The 18,557-nt window shown below is 35.1% G+C and overlaps 1 pseudogene; it reads left to right on the top strand.

Annotated features, from left to right (window-relative positions):
• Nucleotides 1–17,217, top strand: part of LOC117797285 — a 137,709-nt pseudogene extending 120,492 nt beyond the window's left edge.
• Nucleotides 17,218–18,557: the final 1,340 nt, after the last annotated feature.

Here is an 18,557-nt window from a genome sequence, read left to right as displayed (position 1 = left end):
TCAGCTTGTTTGTTTCTGCCTTTTCTAGATTCTCTCTCTTTTGAATTGGCCTGCCTATAGAAAAAAATGCATTTTGGCCTGATCACCCCATGTGGGAAAATTAATAGTGACTCCTGTGTCTTATTTCTCATTTGGTTCCTGAACTTCACGGAAAAAACAATAATGTTAAGTCTCCTTAAAACCCAACATGTGATAGCTAATATTTTATTAACAAGCAAGCATAATGCATTACCTCTTATCATTTAGAATTTAGAAATGCTTTCCATAATTGTCTTTTAAGCAGTCAGTTTAAATTATAAATTTTAATTTAAAGTGGTATTTAATAATTACAACTTTAAAAAGTTTAAAGCGGTTCCAGGACAATGCTAAGTCTGTACTACATGGAAATAAAATGTATCATCAGAAATGTCATCATGGAAACAGTATTATTTGAATAGTGAAACTTAGAGATTTATAACATTAACGGATATCATGGGGCGATAATGACAAGAATATTAGTTATTTATACGACATTGTGTGGCAGAGATGGTTAACTCAATTAGATCCTGGTGGTTTTAAAGGCAAGGTCACATATTTAATTTCCATATGGGCCAGTATACTCCTGACTGGGAAAACTTTACTCTCTACTCACGGACTGCACCCCTAACCCCAATCTGTTATTTCTCAATTATGTGCCATTAATTGATGCAATATCCTACTGATAGTGGGTCATCTGTGCCATCTGCATAAATGAAGGACAGCATGTCTATGAGGCAGCCGACAGAGAACAACTTGAAGCCCATAGTACCAGAAATTTCACTAATAACCTGTAGTTTTCTTCAGGAAAAAAAAAAAATAGCTCCAAATTTTCCAACGGAGAATTAACTGCAAACATTATTCAAAAGTAGGTTGGAATCAACTCACAGTCACTTTCTGTTTTAAAAGTGAGGCAAATACCATAAGACACTCCTAACTATAAGAAACAAACTGAGGGTTGCTGGAGGGGAGGTGAGGGATGGGATAATTGGACGATGGGCATTAAGGAGGGTGCTTGATGTAATAAGCACTGGGTGCTATATGCAACTGATGAATTCTACCCCCCTGAAACTAATAATACACTATACATTAGCTAAATTGAATTTAAATAATTTTTTTAAGTGTAAGGCAAGTAGAAGCATAATAGCCTAGTATGCTTTTTTTTTTAACTTATACTCAGCATGTATTTATCTGATAAGATGTTCTCTCATGTAGCACATTTCCTAACAAAGGAGAATTTTTTAGTTTGCCATTGCTGTTCATTTACTAACTCAGTGTTCCCTTGTAGTAGTTCTAAATCCTATAGAGAATTTGTAATATATCCCAGCGCCATTCATTTATCATTAATTATTACAGCATATATGGTTAACAGACACACTGTGACATACATCGGGAGTAGTTGGATTCTTTCTCATCCTCACTTGCTAGTGAGAGAGCTAAGTTCTATATTCTGGCAAAGAACTGATCCAATGTAATATCATAATGTAAAGTCTACAAACTAAGACAGTTTAAATAGAGGTAGACAAAGACGTCTAAGCCCTACCTTTAATTTAATTATTTATTTATACATTATTTAATTCTTGTATGTCGTCCTCCTCACTCAGAGATTTTCCAAATAAGCTACTTAAAAAACCTTTAAGGAAGAGATTGATGGAAACCACTTAAACTCATTAATTTATACTAAAAATGTTTCATCTATGAGTATAAGGATTCAAGGTGCCATCTATCTAGGAGATAGAAACCCCTGTCTCTATTGTATTTCAAGTAGCCGTGACTGCATGGAACAGAATTATATGTGTATATGTTAGGGTAGAGTGAGACATCAGGACACTCTAGATAAATATTTCTTCAAAACATCTGTGTTAGAGACATTGTACGAACAACAAAAGATTTAACAAAAAAACCCTCTTAAGTCCCTATTTTCAAGGATTTGACATCCTAACGGAATAGGGAATAAAAAGTTAAAAAAAGAGAGGGGGAGGGATTACTGTTGAGATGAGAATTAATATCTCTAAGAATCACGTGGAGTTTGATTTAAATGTTACGAAACTGCCTGAGCAGGTCCCTTGAAACAAGTTACTTCATCATCAGGCTCAACTTCTGTGTCATCTGTGGAGCCCTTTCCCAAGTATAAAATAGACAAATCTCTCACGGATTTTGTATGATTTCTGGAGTTTGTCTCTATTGCTAGACTCATGAGAATCTATGCTTGATTTCTGTTTTACCCCTCTGCTTGCCTGAGATGGCAATGCCCAAGTTGACTGTGGACCCCACATACTAAAAACAGCACAGCCTCTGTCAGACTGGCTCTCTCAATGAATATGTGGAACCAAACCCGAGTCACATCTTTAAATCAACTTGAACTCTTATGAGAGCTAAACCAGTATCTTGAAACACATAAATTTTTTGGATCTATACATTATTTTAGCCTAGACTTTCACAATTAATATATTCCATACCCATCCTGAACACATCCTTTAAATAACTTTTACTTTACCACTGCCACTCTTAGAGACTATATTAATCTGTGTTCCCAGATAAACAAACCCAATAAGTTATAGAGATTAGATAGAGAGATATAGAGATATATAGGTATAGTTTATTATAAATAATTGGCTCATGGAGTTTTGAGAAGTCCTAAGATCGGCAAGTTAGAGACCCAGGAAAGCAAGTATAGTCTTAGTCCAAGTCCAAAGGCAGGAGGAGACATATGTCTCAGCTCAAAGACAGGCAAAGAAAGCAAATTCTCCCTTCTTCTGCCTTTTTGTTCTTTTCAGGACTTCAATTGATTAGATGAAGCCCCCCTCTTCCACCACCCCCCCACATACACATTGGGAAGGGCAATCTGCTTTACTCATTCTACAGAAGCAAATGTGAATCTTACTTAGAAACACTATCACAGACACACCCAGAATACTGTTTAATCAAATATCTAGGCATCCCATGGCCCATTCAAATTAACACATAAAATTAAACATCACAGAGAATATTCTTCAAAACTGAACATTATATTACAATGGTAACCTGATCAGTGAACATTAGAGAAGGATTATTACCTCCTTGATGCTAAATATCGTATTTCTACTAATATAACCTAAATCCAAATTATAATTTTTTGAAGCCAACTTACACTATGTCTTTTCAGGGTCACACACTTCAGATATTTGATCAGCATGTTATTCACAATCTTATTCTCATAGTTTTAGAAAGATTGGATTATATCAGAACAGTCTAGAAAGTGAGAAGATACTTTCTTCATCTTGATTTTAATTCAGAAAAGATTTTAGGGGTGCTTGGGTGGCTCAGTCATTAAACGTCTGCCTTCGGCTCAGGGCGTGATCCCAGGGTTCTGGGATCGAGCCCCATATCAGGCTCCTCCGCTGGGAGCCTGCTTCTTCCTCCCCCACTCCCCCTGCTTGTGTTCCCTCTCTCGCTGGCTGTCCTCTCTCTCTGTTAAATAAATAAATAAAAATATTAAAAAAAAGAAAAGATTTTAATAAAAAAGGTGATTTTAGACATCATTGTGTATGAAAAGGGCTATATCCCTTTTCCTGCTGCAAGATCGCCATTTATTTTGGCTGAGATAGAAAATATGGATGCTTACAATAAAAAAAAAATCAAAGAAAAGCATCGTCTGAGTTTACATTGTGAGGCTACAAAATACTGTGACCAACGGGTCATAACCTATGATCTTCAGGCCTTGCCACTAATTTACTCCCCTCTGAAAAACAAACAAAACAGGTCATATTTTTCTTATAGAACAAGTGGAATATTTAGCTATATTCAATTAGCCTTTGTTTAAAGCAATCGGCATTAATGAAAAGAGTAAAAGTATCATAAATAGAACAGACCTAATGTAAGTTCCTTCATTGCTCTTTGAAGTGAAAAATTCTTTTGCAGGCCTCTTCAGTCTGGTATCTGGTCTTCAGATAACACTATTATTTTTCTACTCCCACAAAAAAGAATGAACTTAGAATTGTCTCCAGGTTTTTAGCCCTTAGAAAATCATATATATCAGCAATGATAGACTACGTTCCATTTCCTTTAATGACGAGATAACTGAGTGGTAAAAATAGTTCAGCATACTGGTGAACATAAAATTAGATTTGACAATTCACGAAACACAACTCATATAGGAAGAAACACTGCTCATTGCTTTAGAACGAGGTGATAGTCTAATGAACTAAATCAATCCATGTTCTAGGCTTACAGTCTTCTCTGGTTCCTTAGGTGACATGTGAAGACTGTTCAATGTGTTATAATTAAAAAAAAAACAAAAAACAAAAAAACAACAAAAAAAACTTAATTCACTTTTCTTTCTTTCTTTTTTCAAGATTTATTTATTTATTTGAGAGCGGGGGGGGGGGCGGGGAGAGGCAAATGGACGGGGAAAGAATCTCAAGCAGACTCCCCGCTGAGTGCAGAGCCCGAGCTGAGCCGGGGCTCAAATTTACTACCCCAAGATCATGACTTGAGCTGAAATCAAGAATTGGATGGTTAACCGAGTTACCCAGGTGCCCCAAAACTTAATTCACTTTCGAATATCAGACGTGACTCTAGAAATTATTTAGTCTAAAATACCTAGTTATTTTGCTATTAAATATCATAATTTACTCTTCCTTCTTTAGAATTGTGAAGGTCCCAGGGGTAGAGATATTTCCTTATTGTATTCACTGATGTATCCCAAAAGCCTAGAGCAATCAGTGGCATACAGTAGATGCTTTATAAATATCTACTGAATTACACGAAAGATTGAATAAATTTTTTGCCTGGTCATCAAACTCATCTTTCTGTTTTTAATATGCCAAGTGCCTTCTGGTTTCAGGGGCTTCGTACAAGTTTTTCCAACTCCTTGCAGGTCTCTTTCTTTCCTTCCTTCCTTCCTTCCTTCCTTCCTTCCTTCCTTCCTTCCTTCCTTTTCTGGCAAGTCTTTTCATACAGCTCTCCCTTACTCATTGTGTAGGTCTCACATCTAATAGCATTTTCTCATTGAGGCCTTCTCTGAGCGCTGAAGTGAAAGCAGAGGGTTTCTCCTCTGGTCTCACTTTAATACACTACTCTAATTTTCTGTTCTTCACAGCACATGTCAGTTTTATCACACTGGAATATGTATATTGAGGGTAAAGATCGCACATGTCTTCCTAACCATACTCCATTACCTGGAAGAGGTTCAGAGCAAATTAGGTTTTTGAAATAAATATACTTGCCGGTTGCTAAAAATACCACTATGTGCCTGACACTTTGCTCACCACTTAACATGGACTAGTGAACAATTTGTTCTCATGGAACAGACAGGAAGAAAATGAGCAAAAAGCCATTTTTTACCAAATTATTATAAGAGTTATGAAAGAAATAAATATGGCAATATGATAGAGAATAAAAAGGGAATGCATAGATTTTTTGAATGGCAAAGACCTCTCAAGAGTTGACACAAATAAAAACCTTAAAGACGAGGTTTCTCAAACATACCTTGCTCTTTTTTCATGAGGCCAGGGATACTGGCAAAGACTGGGTCAGATAGGGACTTAGAATAAGAAGCTTAGATTTCATTCTAAGAGCCATAAAAACAACTAAAAATAGGCATTTGCTTTGCTTTAAGAAGATTTCTGGTTCTACTGTAAAAGGGGGAAAAGGGGAAAGTGCAAATAGAAACCGTTCCAGAAGTCTGGTAGCTGACCTAGAGTGGTGGCAGTAGAGATGGAGAGAAGAGGCTGGATTTCAGGTATATTTTAGAAATAAAATTCACAGGATACAATGATTACCTCTGGAATAATCATAGATGATTATGTTGCCATGTAATTTGGCATCTAAATGGGACACTTTTGACAGGAAAATGAGGCAGTATTAACAATTAGACCTGGACAAAAAGTGTTGTCCAAAGCAATCCAGGAGATATGGTCACCCTCATATTTTTTTTAATATTTGGTGCATGACAATATTTTTCATTCAAATGGAGGCAATTAAGGAAGGAAAAGGTAATGAGGAATTGGGCTAAAAGGTATTGTTTGGAAAATTAAGACAGAAAAATCTGAATGTGAAAAAACACTGAGCTAGAAACAGCATGACAGGGTTTGGGCCATACAATAGTTCAGATATAATTTAAATTTGACCAGCATGTAAAAGACATGGGCTACTATTCATCATATGCTATTACTAATCATTAATTTGTAAGGGTACACGTTTATTACATTTGTCTAACATATTCTTTGTCAAAATAACATATTAAAAAGCTAGTATAGTTTTCTAGTTGCTGAAATTAACATCTTAAATTCCAATTGTTTAATCCCAATAGTTTTATAAGGAATCATGATTCTTTAATTATAAATACTTAGAAATACTTTAAAGAAAATTGGAGATTCAAAGAATTTATTTCACTGAGTTGCTCTTGAAAAAATGAAGGAACTGATGGCAAACCTTATTCATACACTAATAACTATTAGAATAGAAAATATTGATGAGTTTTTGATGTAACTTGAATTTAAATGTCTAAAGAGACTCAGAAAATCCCTATATCTATTTACTCCAGATTGGATCTGAAAGTCTATTTTCATTCAATTTCTTAGCATTATTAGTAGTGAAATATAAAGCCAGGATTACTGACCTAAGTGAGCCATCAGATTTAGAAAAACTGATATATCGCATAACATTGAATACAGATTACCAGGCAAGTGACTATTATTTCGAATTTAGTCAAGTTTGATAGGGTTTTTATGACTGGTCCAAGAAATGAATTACTGGGTTCATCTTTACAAAGAATCTGTTCACTGCAGCCTTAATATGAAAGTTGGACTGAAAATTCATACCCATAGCAGGTACAATAAATGGAATTTTCCCCATAGGTTAGGATATGAAATTATTATTAAGAACTGTTTCCAGTCAAAACATTGTTTTGATGTAGGAGCCCTGATATAACAAGCCTTATCTACTTATTTATGCTTTACTTTCCCACATTTTGATCACTGTTTAAATGCATAACACTGTGTACATCTGCTGTCCTGATGGATGGGCTTGCTGCAGATCCAGTACAGCTAATGAAAAGATGGCACAAACACTTACAGGATACATAAAGATTTATGAATCAATAAGAAAGCCCAAAATGCTAACTTCCAAAAAAAAAATTTTTTTTCAAGATATAGTGGGCTAATTTGAGACAAAAATTTCCACTTAATTTCACTATATGAAATGAAAAGTTGTATTATGCTCAGAGGATTGTGGTTCCCAATGTTTCTACTTTCCTTTTTCAGTTTGGAATATTCTAGTATCTCTCTATGTGACTAAATAGGTTAATGCAGAGAATATATTCCAAAATTACTCTGGGCTAGACTTCTTAGTATTTTTTGAACTTTTTATTGAGGAATAAGGTATATGAAGGAGAGTGCACGAATCTTGAGGGTAGAGCTGGGTGACCTCTCATAAACCAAACACACCCATGTGACCAGCAGCCGGATCAAAGGACAGCTTTACTGGGACTCCCATACAAGGCAATCACATAATAAAGGAAAACTGCTTTTTGACTTCTAACATAATGAAGATTCTTTTGTTTTTGAACGATATGCAAAAGGACTCTGACAGTATGAACTCTTTTGGGTACGACTTCCTTCATGCAATACTGTATTTGTGAGGTTCAGCCATACCAGTGAAGGCATTCACAGTATGCTAAGTCTCATATATTATTATCCCACATGTGAATATACAATATATTTTTATCCATTTTACTGCCAGTAGGAATACAGCTAGTTTCAGTTTTTAGCTATTATATACAATGCTGATGTGAGCATTCTGTAATTCGGTGAATGTGTGTATATATTTCTGTTGAGTTCATACTTCGAAGTGGAATTGCAAAAGGATAGTGTGTGCAAATGATCACTGCTAATAAATAGTGCCAAACTGGTTTTCAAAGTCATTATATCAATTTATGTTTCCACAACTTTAACAACATTTGGCATTGACTTCTGTTTCATTTTAATAGTAGCATATTGTAGTTACATTTTGTAATTTTTGAAGATGAATGAATTTAAACACGTATTTATTGGCCATTTGAATATCCTTTTTTAAAAGTGATTGTCTAAATCTTTTGCTTAATTTTCTATTGGATTTCTGTCTTTTTCTTACTGATTTCCAAGGGTTCTTTAAATATATCCTGACAAGTCATTTGCAAATATATGTATTACAAATATCTCACTCTGTGGGCTGCCTATTCACACTCTTACTGGAGGGAGTTGATCTTAATGTAGTCTAATAACTTTTATTTTGGTTATAATTAAAGCTGTGTTCATCCTATTTAAGAAAATATTGCATACCATATGGCTATGAAGCTATTCTCTCATGTTTTCTTCTAAAATATTTGGTTTTATTTTTCACATTTCAATCTGCAATTCCTCTGGAGTTGATTTTCATGTATGATGTAAGATAGTAATTTACCCTTTTTTTTTTTTTTTGGCAAGGCAATTGACCTAACATCATTTATTGAAAGACCATTACTTCCTCACTCTCTTGCAGCGTCACCTTTGTCTTAGAGTGATTGCATGTATATAGAGATCTGATTCTGTACTGTTGATTCTTTACAACTGATACTTCTTTCATTGTGGATGGCAGAGAAGCAGGAGCTACAAAATGTTTAAATTTATTTTCAACTGGAATTTTTTTTTAAAGATTTTATTTACTTTTTTGACAGAGAGAGAGCACAAGCAGGGGGAGCAGCAGGGAGAGGGAGAGGGAGAAGCAGGCTCCCCACCGAGCAGGGAGCCAGATGGGGGGAGCCTGATGCGGGGCATAATTCCAGGACCCCAGAATTATGACCTGAGCAGAAGACAGACGCTTAACCAACTAAGCCATCCAGGTACCCTGACAACTGGAATTTAAAGACCAAAGATAGGAAATGACTTTCTCAAATATTATTTTAGTTACAAAATAAAAGTTTCCAAAATTCAAAGCCAAAAGAAACATCTCTAAACAGATTTTATATAATTGTATTTCAACAAAATATATTTTGATTTTTGCTATTTAATTAAAATAAGGTACTATGATATTTCAATGAATTGATTTCAACTTATTTACTGAAAAAGATAAATATGTTTTGGACAATTTTTGTTTTATATATAAATCTTTTATTATGGTTAGATATATAGTCTACATGGAAGCTTCTTTTTATAGACTTTTTTCCTTTCACAAATTCAAGTATGGCATGTGTTTATTTTTGGTTTATGTAAATTGAAATCTCATGAGAAGGTTTTCTTTAGAGTTATACATGGGTTTCTAGAAGTAACTTGTTGTTTTTTAAAAAAATTGGCATGGTTTGAATGAGGTTTAATTCATGGTCCATTCTTCTTCAATATTTTCTTTTTTTTCTTTTTCTTTCTTTTTTTTTCTTTTAGAGAGAAAGAAAGAGAGGAGGTGAGTGGGGGGTGGGGGAAGGCAGAGGAAGAGGGAGAGAGAATCTTAAGCAGACGCCATACCCAGTGGTGAGCCTGATGTGGGCCTCAATCTCACAACACTGAGATCATGACCTGAGCTGAAATCAAGAGTTGGACACTTAACTGACTGGCCACCCAGGTGCCCCATTTTTTCTCAATATTTTCTTATTGGGCTCTGGGTTTGCTGCCTTATTTAGGGAAATATCACTCACATTAAAGAACTCTATGTACAGTGTGGGATAGAGGTCGATCATTCTCTTGCAGAAGAATAGTAAGATATGCCTGTTGTGATTTTATTGTATTACGCTATGCTGCATTTCTGAAATGAAGCATTACCTCATCATATACAAAGTCTCAGGTATACTTATAGTTATTTCCAGTCTCTTTACTGTTCTACTAATATACTTAATTTCTCTGTCATAATACAATTTTGCTTATTATACCATTGAACCAAGTTTTGATAACTGATAACTGTTCTTACTTCCCTCCTTTTACATTTTTTCATTATTCTCAAACTTCTATTGAATTGCTAAACCATTGTTTAGCAAAAGCATTTCTCAACTCCTAAAATTATTCAAATAAAATTCTGAGTGGAATTGTTTCATATCATATTTAAATTCTCAAATTTGACATTTAAATGATATTAAGCCTTCTTCTTCTGGAATATGATGTGTTGATATAGTTTAAAAAATCTAGTTTATATATTTTATAATAGTTTTATTATTTTTCATATAGATCTTTTAACTTTTATGCTAAATATAGTCTTACTTATTTTAAAACATTTTATAGCTATTATTATTTATATAGGCTCTTAATTAACTTACAGTGTTAATGCCAGTGAAGAGGAAATCTGGTTTTGAATCTACATCCTATATTTAGGGAAATTACCAACATTTTAAAGTTAATTCTGTAATAGTTTTTATTATTTATTTATTTTTAAAAACTTTTTATTTAAATTACAGTTAGTTAACATACAATGTAATATTAGTTTCAGGTGTACAATTTAGTGACTCAACACTTACATAAACACCCCGTGCTCATCATGGCAAGTGCTCTCCTTAATCTCCATCACCTATCCAATCCATACCCCCCCACTTACCTCCCATCTGGTGACCATCACCTTGTTCTCCATAGTTAAGAGTCTGTTTCTTCTGGGAAATCCATCATGTCATCTACAAATAAAAACATATTCTTTTTAATTATTTATGTTTATTAGTATATTTTCTCATCTAATATTGTTATCTCAAGCCTTTACAATAATATTAAATATTTCTGTGTATCTCCTGCTTGTTCCTGATTTTAATGAAAATGATATCAGGTTTTAGTATTTTTTATGTTGCTTACTATGATAAAATGCACAAAGTTCAAAAAGTAAAATATGGTATAAAGCTAAAAGTAAATTTCATATCCAATCCTGTCCCACACTCAAGTTTACTTCCCTAGAGGCAAATATAGTTATCAGTTTTTGTGTTGTGCCATGCCATTTATTTCCCACACAAATTTAAACATATCTATGCATATAACTCTCATTTCACACAAATGTTAGAATAAACACAGTTTCTCATCTCTTTTTTTCCCCTTGCGTAACAATAAAACCTGATGTTTCTTTCTTTCCTACATTAGTGTTGTGTCTTGTGTCAGAGGTGCTCAGGAAGCACTCCATCCATTCTCTCCCCATTCCCCAAGCCCTTGCTGTTAAGGTAGGGTCACCCCACTAGCTATGAGCAAAAAGCTGCACACAGAATGGTATGTTTTACTTTCTAGCCAAAGCTTAAAGAAGCTGGATCATGATCTCACAATCATGTCTTTGTTAGTCTGTGACTGACAAAGAAACCTTTTTATATGATACAACTTGGTATATTATACATGAAAATCATTGGAAACCATTGTTAAGAGAAATTAAAGAAGACCTCAATAAACAGACAGCCTGTGTTCAGGGATCAAAAGACACAACATTGTTAATATGACAGTAATCCCCAAATTGATCTACAGATTCAACCCAATCTCTTTCAAAATCCCAGTTGCCTTTTTTTGCAGGAATTGACACATTGATCCTAAAATTTATATGGCTACTCAGAATAGCCAAAACAATCTGAATAAAGAAGAACAGGGTTAGAACATTCATGCAGCCCTGTTTCAAAACTTACTACAAAGCTATAGTAATTGATGCAGTGCGGTATTGTCATAAACAGACATATGGATCAATGGAGTAGAAATTAGAGTCCACAAATAAACACTTGCATTTACAGTCAATGGATTTTTAACAAGTGTGTCAAGACAATTCAGTGGAAAAGTCTCTTCAGCAAATGGTGCTGGGACAACTGAATATCCATACACAAATGAATAAAATTGAATTCCTACTTCACACATAAAAATTAACTCAAAATTGTTCATAGATCTAAATGAAAGAACTAAAACTACAAAACTCTAGAAGGAAACATAAGACGAAGTCTTTCTGACCCGGCTAGGCAATGGTGTCTTAGATATGACACAAGCAACAGAAGAAAACAGATAAATAGGATTACATCAAAGCTAAAGACGAAGTCTCTCTGACCTGGCTAGGCAATGGTGTCTTAGATATGACACAAGCAACAGAAGAAAACAGATAAATAGGATTACATCAAAGCTAAACTTTGTGCTTCAAAGAGCGCCAACAAAAAAAGTGAAAAGATAATCCACTGAATGGGAGAAAATATTTCCAAATCACATATCCGAGAAGATATTTGTATCCAGATTATATAAACAATGGTCACAACTCAATATAAAAAGACAAGCAACCCAAATTAAAAATGGGCTGAGGATTTGAAAAGACATTGCTCCAAAGAAGATATACAAATGTCCTCTAACCACATGAAGTGATGCTTAACATCATTTGTAGGGAAGCACAGATCAAAACTGCAATGAGATACTACTGCACATGCACTAGGGTGGCAAAAAATAAATAAAAACATAGATACATACATACTGTTACAAATTTTCATGAGAACGCGAGAAACTGAGCACTCATTCACACTTTGGAAAACAGTTTGGCAGTTTGTCAAAAAGTGGAATATAGATGTAATCCAGCAAATCCACTCCAGGTATATACCCAAGAAAAATCAAGATGTATTTCCACACAAAAGTTTGTACACAAATGTTCATACAAGCATTATTAATAATAGCTAAAAAGTGGAGGAAAAAAATCTAATGCCCAACAACTGATGAACAAAAAACAAAAATGTGGTATATCTATACAACAGGATACTACTGGGAATACAAAAAATGCAGTAGTGACCATGTTACAATATGGAGGAACCCTGAAAACTTACTAATTGCCAGTCACAAAGATCACAGATGGTACTTTCCATTTACATGAAGTGCTTAGCATAGGCAAATTCAAACAGACTAACTTAGAAAAACATCAACTTGGAAAAAGAACAATGAGAAAAACAGGTGAAATTTCAAGGTAACAATAGGCACAAAAAAGCATCACATACAGTAGACAATCAAGGAATGCATATAACTTTTAAAATTATGCAACTTGTTATTGGTTATGAAGTACAGAATGAAATCTCATGTATAGAAATGTATTTGTTCCAATTGTGGTGGGTCTTTTCAGAAATAACTGCAAATACCATAAGGAGTGCATACCCTTTCACCTAAAAATTCTATTCTATGTATTTAGCTTAAAGAGAGTATGAATTCATTTGTGCACATTTCTAGTTTTGGTTGTTCTTCATAGTATTATTCAAAATATTAAAAAAAATGAAAAATAGAGGTACTGTCAAAATATAGACTTGTTTAAAAATTTTCATGTTTCCATATAATGAAATAATATTCGGCCTACAGAAACCATGTTGTATATGAAAATATATTGACATAAAAGATTATCATGATTTATTATAAATGAGAAGCAGTTTCAAAAGAGTATCTGTATAATCAGTATTTCATATATATATACATTAATGCATAAGCATAAACTCACAGTGAAAAAAGAGACACAGAGATATGTGAAAGTACAGCACACAAAGATTTAATGCCTACAGCCACTTAATAGATTGATCATTTGCAGGGTATTCTTATTTTTGAGGAAAGAAATACACCTATAAAAATAAAAATACCTATATACTTGTATAACTACATTTGTTCAGATGAATTTATCAATTAGGATATTACGATTGTCAGGTATTTAAAATTATATTTGAGATAAGAAGTTTCATTTGTACACTTGATATTGTATACTCTAAATGACCCCAAACTTTGTCCAATTGTAATTTCTACCCTTTGGCAAAAAAGCAGGGTAATTATGGAAGCAGCATATGTTTATGTACTTTGATATATGGAGGAAAGAAATGTTTTCTGAAGTCATGATATGGCTCTGCAGCAAAAGAGATGACAAAATTATGGCCTCAACAATCATTTATGGACTCAAAAGAGATGAAGAGAGGTGCTTTTAAGTTTCTTAAAATCATGCACATAGAAATATAAGGAATGATGCTAGCTGTAAAGTAGTGGTGTCNTATTCCATAGATTAGATCATGAAAAATAACAAATTGAGAAGTGCAAGTTATTTGAGCTGTATTAATGATGGGTTTTAAATTGCTCTATTTATTGTGTTTTTTTGGTAGAATATACAACTTATCTGTAATGTCCGAAAATTGAGCAAAATGTATATGTGTGATTCAAGACTTTTTCACAATCTCATAGATTTTCTATTATTTCCTTTTCTTTCAAGAATTATGTAAATTAGGTAGATAAGGAAAAGCATTTTCAGCAGAAAAATATTTAATGTCATTCATGGAAATAGCAGTTTCTTTGGAAATGGCTAAGAATCAACATAAAGAAACATAAAAATTTTAACAGTATGCTAATGTTTATACCGTATGAAAATGTAGTTGCCAATATTGCATTAAAATGTAGATCCATACAAGTGGAGAAATTTTTTTCGATTACCACTTTTGCCTCACACTTCACTTTGTTTAAAAATGCAGACACAATGTAATCTGGACAATGAACACAGGCTTTATAATTTGACAGATTTGAATTTCTTTCTGCCCCATCATTGATGGACTGTAATACCTTTGGAAATTTCCTTAACCGCTCTCAGTTTATTCCTTATCTATAAAAGTGAAGACAATAACATTTACCTCTCAAGGCTGCCCAGAAAACTGACTGAGAAATGATTAAATGGCTGTTAAGTGAAAACACCTAACATATCATTAGCTATGTCTTCCCATTAAAGAACAAAGAGGAAACAACATGTCTTAAAAGTACACTCATTCTGCTATAAGGTTTGTTTTGGAAATGCAAATTTATTCCAATAATGGGAACAATTTGAGCATAAAACAAATTTCGAGATTGTTTATACATGATTTCAATGGTGAGAAACAGTAGGTGAATGCATAAAAGTGCACCCAGCTGAACCAACCCATGCAAGAATAACATCTCCCATCCCAAACACACCATGTGTGCATGTGTGTGTGCGTCTGTGTGTGTATGTGTGTGTNAGCCTGACGTGGGGCTCGATCCCATAACGCCGGGATCACGCCCTGAGCCGAAGGCAGACGCTTAACCGCTGTGCCACCCAGGCGCCCCAAGATTGTTTATACATAATTTCAATGGTGAGAAACAGTAAGTGAATGCATAAAAGTGCACCCAGCTGAACCAACCCATGCAAGAATAACATCTCCCATCCCAAACACACCATGTGTGCATGTGTGTGTGCGTCTGTGTGTGTATGTGTGTGTGTGTGTGAGAGAGAGAGAGAGAGGATGAGAGAGGGAGGGAGGATGAGGAAGGTAGAGAGAGGGAAATGAGGCACACCCATCCACATTTGGTGTTATGACTTTCTGTCTAATCTCAGATAACCTCTTCCATCACTTATCTTTAACTCACAGGATGCAACTCTTCCTATGACCACTTCCACAAGCAAACTTCAGGTCTTTCTGAAGGGAAAATGCTATATTTATTGTAGTGTTTGTACATTTCCTAACAATTTCACATAAGTAGACTGTGTTAATGTTTTTACCATGGCCCATCTGTGTGTGTGTGTGCACACATGTGGGTGTCTTAGTCCATTCAGGTTGCTATATCAAAATGCCAGAGAGTGGGTAGCTTATAAAACAACAGAAATTTATTTCTCACAGGTCTGGAGGCTGGAAGTCTGAGATCAGGGTGACAACATGTTTGAGTTTTGGTGAAAGCCTTTTTCCAGGGTGAAGACTGCCACTTCTCACTGTGTCCTCGCGTGGTGGCTGGGATGAGGTAGCCATCTCAGGCCTCCTGTGTAAGGGCACTAATCCCATTCATGAGGGCTCTGTCCTCAAGACGTAATCATCCCCTCACTACCCCGCCTCCTAATATCATCATCTTGGAGGTAAAAATTTCAACATTATGAATTTAGGGAGGCACAACATTCAGACCATAATAGTTTCATTGATGAAATTTTTTTTTTAAAGATTTTATTTATTTATTCGACAGAGATAGAGACAGCCAGCGAGAGAGGGAACACAAGCAGGGGGAGTGGGAGAGGAAGAAGCAGGCTCATAGCAGAGGAGCCTGATGTGGGGCTTGATCTCATAATGCTGGGATCACGCCCTGAGCCTAAGGCAGACGCTTAACCGCTATGCCACCCAGGCGCCCCATCATTGATGAAGTTTTTGAATGTTGTGTCCCTAACTCCATTTTTTCCATAAGGCATGTAGCTTTTATTGTCCTATTTTGCACAGCACAATAGCTTTTAGAATGCATATGTTATGTTATATGACAGTTATAGCTCATAGCGATTATACATACTCTCAATATTCAATTGTTTTCAAATTTCTATCTACAATTACAATTTTTTTTTCATTGAGCAAATATAACATGAAGACATAAACACCTTAAGTTTAGGGAGTTAGAGAGGATTGATTTATCTATACATTTCTTGAATAATCCTCAAGCAGACACTTCTGAATAGTAAAACTTAATTTCATGGAATATGATAGTCAATTATTTTGAATGTTGAACACACAGAAACATCCTCAGTAAATAAGTACATGTCTATGCTAACTAAGCTTTCTGCATCCAAAACTTGTAGCAGATAATACAGATAATGCATAAATGCACGGCCCACTCCTCATCAAGAAAGGATGACCAGATACAAACAGGGTGGTCAGCAAAATAGTCTTTTAGTTGTCAACTACTTGAGGGTCAGTCATAGCTGCAGAAAACTGCCAACAGAGGTCTCACCCTTCCCAAAACAGCCCGTATCTGTTGAATAAGCAAGATGGAGATAAAACCACTCAGCCATTTGGTGTAATTTTTGGCAATTTTGGCAATTTTTGGCAAATTTTGGCCAATATGCACTCTAGAGCTTCTGGCAGGGTTGACTTTGTCGGGTGTCGGGTTTGGGCAGCAAACCGTGAGATGCGATTGAAAAGATTACTCCAGATACCTTAGTAGGAGAAAGGAGAGGCCTGGGGACCAGACCGCTCTAGTGGTGAAAGGCCTCGAGCCAAGCTTTGTCTCCACTTTTATTGGGGTCCTATCAATAGACCAAGCGCAAGCACAAAACAAGGAGGCAAGGAGTCCGTGAAGTACGACCACCACAGGTGCCTGTTTTTTTTTCAAAACTTAAACATTTATTCCCTAGAGGAGAACCTTAAGCTGTAGTAAGAATCTGGCCGCTTTCAGCGAAGAAACTTCAAAGGAGGCGCAGTATTCCCAGCACTCCTTTGCCTTTCAATTAGTCTCATCCAGGCAGGATATACAAGATTTTGTCTATCCAGGCACTGTGAATCCCCACAGTCAAGGCTGTATTGCAGTTTAACTTTCCCTCTGCCTAATCCTGCTTCTTCCCCTGCCCTTCACTGGTGTTAATCACCAACAAACATCTTACACCCCTGACTCCATCTCAGCTTTTCTAATCCTGGAGCATTCAGCCTGCAACAGTTAAGTTTTTACTTAAGATCAGCATTTCCTTTAAAAGAACATTATTTTATTCCCAAATGAGTTCATCTCAAAATAAGGTAGGTTAACAAAACTGGAGAGTCCTTTTTGTTTCCTGGTTTTTAACAGCTCCATTTTCAAATATTCAGAATGATTTAGACATGTAATAACTTGCTTATAATGTTGAAGCCTTTGCATCATTAATTTTTCCATTTTCCTATTTGTTGTTGTCAGTAGTATTAAAGCTCAAAGTAAGTTTGATACGGGTCATAAAACTTTCCAAGAAAATCAGTCTGGTTTATCTATCCCTATAACTTAAATAACAAGATCAAATGATGAACGCTTGCTGATTTGAGCATTTCAAACAAGGGAGTACAACAATTCGCTTGAGGAATGCTTGAGGCAAAGTCTGTGTATTAGGAAATGTTTACACAACAAACAAAGATATTTCTGCCAATAGTTTCACAATTCCCTTTTTTGTTGCATTCTGACAAATACAAGAATTTTTTTTTTCTTTTCAACTAAAAATGTCTGCAGATCAGAGTTTCCTTCCTGCTTTCAAGCAAGCCTGATTCCTGATAGAAAACTTTCTATGAAGCGTAACTATTTTCCTATTACTGACTTTTCTTTAGAATGAGTTTCTATCTTATCATTCATCTTCTAAGTGAGGCAGACAAGTAAATCAGTAATAAGTATTATGATAAATTTTTCTACTGGGTAGTACAGAAAGACAGTGGAGAAGCATGTGAAACTGGTACGTTAAATAAACATGACACACGGATTATCATCAAAATGAAATCTGATTTTCTTCTGCCATCCCATTGAATTTTATTCAGTGGAGGTAATCTTATCGTGTCATTAGATCTCAACTTCGGTAAATCCATAACTTCTCTGTTCACTCTTAGGTAACTAGCAACACATTAAGTCAGAAATAGTCTCAATTAAAACATTGTGATTCCTGGCCCCATGTAATAACTAAAACCTAAGACTTGACCAAATATATTTTTTCTCTTCCCCTGCTTCGGCCTGTTTTAGGCTGGAATCTTGCTGTGGGGAAGTTGCTTTTCCCGTTTCTTGCCTTGCTTCTCCCAACTTTCTAAGTCCCTCCAACATTAATTGGAGACCAGAAGAGGAACGGGGAGGTTAAATTCTCACTTGAGTTAAAAATTTTCCAAGCTGGTTTTGCCCTTTCTGATGATATGGTATTTAAAGACCAAGTTC

This window comes from Ailuropoda melanoleuca, chromosome 20, assembly GCF_002007445.2.
Source record: "Ailuropoda melanoleuca isolate Jingjing chromosome 20, ASM200744v2, whole genome shotgun sequence".
Taxonomy (NCBI): Eukaryota; Metazoa; Chordata; class Mammalia; order Carnivora; family Ursidae; genus Ailuropoda; species Ailuropoda melanoleuca.
The sequence above is the reverse complement of the archived record's forward strand: the minus strand, read 5'-3'. Positions and strand labels throughout refer to the sequence as shown.